The sequence below is a fragment of the Kryptolebias marmoratus genome, linkage group LG1 (assembly GCF_001649575.2).
Source record: "Kryptolebias marmoratus isolate JLee-2015 linkage group LG1, ASM164957v2, whole genome shotgun sequence".
Taxonomy (NCBI): Eukaryota; Metazoa; Chordata; class Actinopteri; order Cyprinodontiformes; family Rivulidae; genus Kryptolebias; species Kryptolebias marmoratus.
In genome coordinates, this window is record NC_051430.1 from 11,511,728 (window position 1) to 11,519,825 (window position 8,098).

Genomic DNA, 8,098 nt, shown 5'->3' on the forward strand with positions numbered 1-8,098 from the left:
GATGACGTCAGGCTATATAGCCTCTGATTGATCATCCGATGTGTCACAAGTGTGACTCTGTTGATACTATTACTCGAACTGCGCATGCGCGAAGGGAACATTCAGTGCTTTCAGCACCGCCCTCTGGCGGTCAGTAGGGATGAAATAGAACCTGCATCTGCTCTTTGGCCTTATTATCAAAAATGATTGTCTTTTCAATGAGTGCCATTTTAACCAGAAACATCTGCACAAAATTGTTGTGATGCTGAGCTACTGTGCGAGCTGCTTCAGTTTTCCAACAGGCCCACAGCAGAGTATTTTGTTTTTATACAGTTAGATGATTCAGGCCGTTGTCCTAATATACTCCATTTACTTCACTTTAAAATTGTCTTTGTTAAGAAATTGCCAGCCTCCCTCTTTCACTCAGACGAGCGACATGATCAAGTACACACAGACTTGTTCCCTCTCTTAGTGTGTTGTAATCGTCATTTATAACCGCCATCTTATGTATGTGACAATTGAGAAGCATGACCTTACATTTCCAAGTCACATTGATGCAAAATGTCAACTTGATCCCAATCTATAGCTCTGATAAAGATTAGAATGATAAAAAAAAACAATGTTACTATGTCAAGGACAATCCCCTCAGTGTTGCAATGGCATCCTCAGTATATAATCATTTACTTTTTTTTTGTATCAATTAGTATTTGTGTCTAGATTTATTTGGCAACTTTACAATCTGCGCAGATCAGTGCAGAAGCGGCAGCGGTTTGGCACGACAACGTTTTTACCGTGACACCTTGCTAATTTAGTTTGGGACACAGAAACTAATTCAAATTTCTCGTAACTTGTAAAAACAAGGAAGCGGTTTTGTCTAAGGGAGCTTGAAGGAGTGGCTGTTTGTGTGCCAATTTACACAACATACGTTTTCCCTCTAAATTAACAGCAGGACTATTAAACAGCATTTGCAAAATATGTGACCTTTAATTATTAAATAGTGCACACTGATTATCTTGTTATTTAATGTCAAATCTACTGCAGTAGCACACAGTTCTTTTTTTTTTTCTTTTACCGTCTAAGTACTTTTGGAACTAACTCTATAAAGATCTCAAGTATTTCACCTTTTTTATCTGTTTGTGCTCTTGTTAAATGCCCCCTGACATTCAGCTCTCCATTTCTGAGCACCAAGAAATAAAACTGAGGGCTGCATTCGCCTATTGAAGTGACCTACTTCCTCCGCACTGCTACTTAATTATTCAACAGCTTTGAAATGTTCTTCTGTATGGCAAGCGTGCAACCCGAGTGCCTCCGTTTGTCATGATAGCCGCATCACAGATCTGCCATTTATGCTTGAGAGGGTGCCAGAGTGTGTATATTGTGACTGTGTGCGTGTGCGTACACTGCCAGGCATTTAATGCCCCGTAGACATGCCAATGTTATTACACCAACTTCAATTTGATACACAAGGTTGAACGATGAACACCAGCTGAATAACAGAGAGGCGAGGGTGGACTAGTGATTCATTAGATAAACCAGAGCAGATCTAAAGCCACCAGCTTGATGTTCAAATGCATTTCGAGAGCTAAACTGAACTGTGATTGATTAAGTCGACATGTCAGGACAAGTGCTTGATCCTGCAACACGGAAACCAGAGCTTGTAATTGAGCCTTCATGATTTTCCACTGTCGCCCATATTTTCTCAGCGAGATCAACAGCCCTGAAGCACATGCCCTTGGCTCCCGCTACCAACGCGCTTTAATATGTAAAAGAAATATGCTCTAACGCACATTCCTGCTGGAGAGCACGGGCTAATCAGAGATAAACGGGCCCCCAAAGCTGGAGCCTAAACACAAACGAGAGTGATGTCCTATAACGTGCTGTCATCTGCATTGCGTAACAGAGTCGAGTAAATCACTTACCACAGAGCTGTATCTAATCTAAGCTAAGCTGGTGTTTGGCTCTCATTTATTTACTCTGAATATGGGTGACTGCTTTTAATAGCAACCTCTCTTCCTATCAGGGGATATCAAAACAGAATGTCTTATGTATAATATACAACCAACCGGCTAATGCCACACACCACCACATGCAAACAAAAGGAATGTGCGGTTTTTAATTAATGTGTTTTCGGAGCACAGAAAGTGCTGATAGCTGCAAATGGTCTCCTTAACAGCTCCGCGTTTGAGTAATCAGTAATGCTCTTGATTTTATCAGGGATTTAAATTAAGTCAAACAGTTTCCTCCTCGAAGGCTGATCTTTAAAGAATGAAGAATCGAGGTAATAAAAGCATTTATCTATACAACAAATTCAAAACCGAAATTTTTCTTTAGGGCATAAAGTAGTGGTTGTTCAGACAAAAAAAAGGTCATGCAGTTAGAACTTTTAGAAACATTATTTCATAGGAAAAACAGATTTTTCTGGTGCCTCTTCTTGTAGTCAAGATATAAAAGACAAGGGTTAGAAAAATAATATTTTTGTTAACAAGATATGACTTGTTCTTTGAATTACAGGAACTAGTCTAAGTTATTAAGTCTTGCAAACATGCAAAAAATGAATATTATAATTAATATACATTAGCCGTTTTCTGAGCTAAACACTGGGACAGATGTAGAATCAGAACTTAGATATCCAACCCTACCCTTTTGAAGACAGCATCCCAATTTTTAAAGTTTTTTTTTTTTAAGATGAAAGCAAAATCATAGCTAGATGTAGGGTCAGCGCTGGTTCTGCATGAGCCAATATGAGTAACATCTTCTTCAAAACAGCATGTCACAACTCCAGCTTTCCCATTTTGCAATCCTAGAAAACAACGCAACTGCTAATCTTCAGCGGGCGTGTCGCTACTGGAAGTGATTTGGCGCGGTGTGTACTTCAGTGGCTCTTTGTCACCAATTTGAGGAACAACAACAAACTGGCAGAGTTCGGATGAAATGTTTAACCACGGTGAATCACACGTAACGTTCACCACAAAGAAAATCTCACCAAGCCAAGTCCACTAGTGTGCAAGGTTCAGCCTAGACTGATCCGACAACTTCTTTCTATCAGGGCAAACGTAACTTTAGACGGTTGCATCAAACTGTTAGCAGCTCATTTAAAACGGAATCAAAATGTAATACCAGCAAAGAGTCACACCTCTAATCTATTGCAAGTAATGAAAAATCCTAAAACGCTTAGGGAAATAAAAATATAGAGACATCTAAACGCCCTCACTACAATACAATGACTTTATTTCAGTTGTTTTCCCCTAAATCGAAAATGGAGCCACTTTACACTGTCCCCTCATCTTCAAACGCAGACCAAACCTACTAAATGTGCGTAAATGCACGTACAATCAAGAAAAGACGGCTTACATTCAGTTATAGGTCATTAGACTTCCACTCATTAACACATGTAAAGAGACAAGCCAAGGCTCAAAGTGTCCCCTCCGCTTTGTGTTTTGTCCAACCTGTTTTTAAGACATGTGAATTTTCAGCACTAAAATAAACACAGCTGTTACAGCAACCAGCTGAAGTGAAATTAACACGAAACTTCAAACAATCTGAACTGAGAATCTTTCAGAAGCGGGCTTAAAATCAACACCGGAAACATTCAAACCCTAAACGAGATCATAATGTGATATCAGTCAAACCAGGAACGCAATTATACTCTCTTGCATCTTACATTATGACAGCAATAAGACAGGTTTCCACAAATCAGCTTCAGCTTTTAAAAAATAAATAAATAAAAATCAGTCTGTGCTATGCTTGTAATTGTTATAAAACCATCACAGAAACTAGGTGAAAAGTGAAAATGATCTGACTTTGTGGTTTCATCTTCCTTGTTACAACTGTTAGGGTGTTATCAATTTAATAACACAAGTGCATACAGGGCAATTTAAAGCATTAAGTCAACAGAAAGGTCTTCTCTGATGTTCTTATTAAAATTTCATATCAGTAAAGCCTAAACTCAAGGTCAAATGAGAGGTTTTATCATTTCTGTGTTACGCCAGTGTCAACACAAAAGCTGATGTGTTTAAAAAGCTCTGCGAATAGAACGTATATATAAACTTTCAGCCTTAGAGGCAGGTTCAGTACAGGTGCAAGCAGCTGGAAGGATTTCAAAAAAGGAAGGATTCCAAAAAAAATGTAAACGTTCAACTTTTTTTTTTTGCATTGGAAAAGCTGAAAAATCTGCATTTCTAAAATAAAGGAAAAGTGACGGAGAGATAAATGTAACCCTTTCGATTTATCTGGAGGAATTCCACCCTTTCCGGAGCACAACTGGTGCCCACTCGAAGGGACTTCCAATTCAGTTTCAACGGGGCAAAACATTTCACCTGTCCTATCCGAGTGATCAGGAGAGCAGTTTGAGTTTTGGGGGGAAAAAGGTGAAATGTCCAATAATTACAAACCTAAATAAAATCATTTAAGAGCCAAACAGCAACAGGATGTGTTAAAGCTGAACAGTCTAGTGCAATGTTGTTGTTTTTCTGTCTGTGTGTGTGTGTGCGTGTATTAGAGCATTACCTAAAACAATAATCTGCTGACAGATCTGTTACCACAAAACACAAGTTCATTTGCCTCCACTGATCTGAGGAAGCTTCGATTTATCTCCCGTCAAATGTGTGTGCTGGGTGAACAAATGGCAACTACAGTTTAGTTACATGCCGCCACACTGTTTTCTCAGTAATGGATGACTTAAACTTTAAATAGGTAGAATCGAAACCTATTATGCCAATCCTGTCAATATCCTTGTAAAGAAATCCCTCAACGTAAAACATAATAATTTAGGAGCAGTGACATAAAGGACAGAGTTCAGAGCGGGCATCGACCTCAGTTGTGATGTTGTGTAAATATTTTTATACGGTAACTCCCTATCAAGTGTGTCCCAACATGACATTTAGTCATAATTACGCAGGAACAGCACATACTAATCCCTCAGCAGATGTCTGTTTATAACCTCCAGACGAAAATGTAAATGTCAGTGCCATGACAGGTAGTTTACACAACTGTGCTCAGTGCAAAAATAAAAAACAAAAAAATAGGATGTGCTGTACCTAAAAAAAAAAAAACATCTGAGAGAGCAAAGTGACAACCAACAAGTGAGGGGGGAGGAGAGAGGAGGGGGAAAAGGAACTGGAGCAGAAACTGTGCAGCTGAAGTTAACACCACAACAAGACAGATGTCAGGAGAGATTCGTCGATGATGTAAAGAAAAGTTCAAATGTCCCCAATAATCCGGGATTCAAAAACCCGCCCCGAGTCCAGCAACTTCACTGTCACATCGCTGGCAGCGAATCAATCATTAGATAACCGGATCGTTGCCGCTAACTCACCCTGACGCCGCAGTTCACTTCCAGCTCGTTCGCCCTAATTTACAACAAATCCCTGTCGCAGAAGTCAGAGCACACCAGCCGTCCGATAAGGAGACGGCTCACGTCACTGATCATTGACGATCAACGCCATAAATCAACGGCGAGTAAAAGCGGTGTTTACAAACTCGAAGTGGACGCTTTTTTGTGTGCACAGCCAAGTTAGCAACCCTGCACCTCAAAAGAGCTAACAAACCCGCCGGAGGACGAAGCAGAAAGTTGACATTACCTGATTATGACGTGTACACGCGTTACTGTGTCGATGTGGTGTTTTATTAAAAGCCAGAGGCAACTGCGGGGTTTATTTTTACTCCCCCCCACCCCGCCACAACAAAAGCGTTAGCTATTCGGCAGCTAGCCCGTTAGCTACCTGCTAGCTTAGCCTAGCCATGTAGCACGTGTTTCTGATTTATAAAATAACTACCCAGCAGCGGGATAGTCAGCTAGCTGCGAATGCAGTTACTACGCGAGTAACCAGACACTTTAAGACTTTAACATTTCAGTTGTGGCGGGGTTTGCGTGACTGGAAGGCGACGTATGGACCCGAAAAGGTCAACACGGCTATGTGTGTTTGTTTTCCAAAGAATAGTCGGACCCCGTCATCCAACAACAGAGCAGAGCCCCCCTTGTACAAAACCAATGGGCAGACAGCAGCTGAAGCTAACTAACCTTAGCGGAGGGGCAGGAGGGACCATTCGGTGTCGACACCGTAGAGCAGACGACGTCCCGATCCCCCGTCGGTCGACCCGGACTCGCTCACAGACACTCTCGCTCCGACCGAACGTCTCACCCCGGCATTAATCCACAAGAAAGTGTTTTCGTTCTCATCTGGTTCCGCTGGCGGCTTTTCAGCGGCGTCGTGCCTGTTCCTGCGTTACGCGGCGCTGTGTGGATGCTGCTCGCCCCCCCACCTCTCACTCGAACCGCTTACTGCTCAGACCGTCTCGGGGCTCGAACCGCCTCCCTGTCTCTCCATAGGTCGACGTGCCGTCCTCGCCCCTCCTTCCTTTGCCCAAGGACCACACATTATCCACAACAAATGCGCTGTGAGTTTCGCGTCTGCTCTTGTCGCGCGAGGGCCCTGGAAATGTGGCTTTTGGATCATTTTCATCTTGTTTAGCACGTCTCCTACACTCCTGCCATCCTTTTAATGTCATCATCAGCCTGTCCATGTTCTAAACACAATACACTGAGGTGGATTCATTCATCAGGCGACTGTGTAATTTACACATACAGGGTTTATGTCACATTCTACGCAGGTTTTAATAATGCCGGAGTCAAAGAGTTAATGAATTATTGTAAGACACTGTTCACGTTTAATAAAAGAAATCACCCACATGGAGAACCAAAGGGCTCACATCTCTACTTTTTTGCCAATATTAGTTCCCTCTAATAAAGAAGACATGACTCTATTATGTAAATAAAGTACTTTCTTGCATGTTAGTTACAAACTAAGATAGGCTTTTCTTAAAGAATGATGGAGTTTGGGTATTTTTGGCCAAATCTTGAAAATATTGTCACGCTTGCGCCGTTGGTTAACGCTCGAACTAAGTATTGGGAATGATCCTCAGCTACTCCCGCACAATATTTTCCCTCTCGATATCTGTGAAATTGGCCGAGTTTGCTAAAGCCAACTGGCTGTGGTGGCCATCTAAAATCGGATTGACTCCACAAAGTTAATGATTTGTTTTACACCCAATGATTACTTTGTGAGACTTTCAGTGAAACCTGTCCACTGGTTCAAGGTATGAATAAACACAGGAGGAGATAATTACATTGTGCAATAAATAGGAAGAGTCTATGGTGAAAGCTATAAGAGTTGAGGTATTGCTCCCGGATGACAGGTAACCATAAGATCAGCAGCTTTTGCTTGTCGGCAAGGTAGTCCACTTTAGTCATGAAGAGGGACCCTGACCATGCAGCAGATCTCCACAAAGATCTTCTGCGTCCTCTCTCGAATCACCATGAGCTAAGTTGGCAAAGAGAAGCAGTGAAGTACGTTTGCTAGGACCCTGTCTGACCCCGCACCTGGCTGGATTGGACGAGAAGTCTGGAAAAACCTTGAGGAGCTCCAAGGGGACCGACTCCTTTTCCACACCGACAAGAACCAGTTGGAGTAACCATTAAGAGGCGACTCCATTCGCCTTCAGAGGTTTACTGAATCCGACCCAAAGAAAGACTGATTGGTCCGGAAGGTGGACGGATGCAAGGGTAAGAAATATTGTACGCTTGTCTTGGGTATTGTCCCTCTCTGAATACCAGAACAACCTCGAAATCTGCTCCGACCTGAACTCTGGGTCAGCTCAAGCGTCGACTCTCCGGGAAGTCTACATCTGTGTTCCCTGATCCCCACGGAGAAGTACAAGCTGTGAATACACAGGCTTAACATTGAAGGATAGCTTTTTGGGGAGATCACAGCACCTCATGCTGTGCAGATAGTTGATGACTTTATTGAAGCCAGTGCCCTGTAAATGATCTGAAACCCTCTTTTTTTCCACCTTCAAACAGCTCCAGAGGCTGGTGAAATCATCACCCATGCTGCCCCCCCACTTTGCTTTCACAGAAAGTTTTTCTTACACAAAAACATTTGTCATATAGTCAGTGAACAAAGAAATCTGCTGCCGCATAACGCTTCGACAGGGTTTGACACGTTTTAGCAATTAGATTTACTCCATTTTATACTCCATAAAGTTAATTATGTGCTATTTTACTTGGCTCCAGTGCTGGTATTTGCCATAACTGTTTGGCACGCTTCAGACAGGCTATATC

The 8,098-nt window shown here is 42.1% G+C and overlaps 1 protein-coding gene across 4 annotated transcripts in view; it reads right to left on the reverse strand.

The window, feature by feature from the left end:
* The window catches only part of ncor2 (nuclear receptor corepressor 2), a 98,758-nt gene extending 92,506 nt beyond the window's left edge, over positions 1-6,252 (reverse strand). For all 4 annotated transcript variants that reach the window (XM_025010378.2, XM_037976649.1, XM_017435312.3 and 1 more), the window contains exon 1: positions 5,999-6,252. The gene's annotated coding sequence lies outside the window, so the exon portion shown is untranslated. The remainder of the gene's footprint in view (positions 1-5,998) is intronic.
* Positions 6,253-8,098: the final 1,846 nt, after the last annotated feature.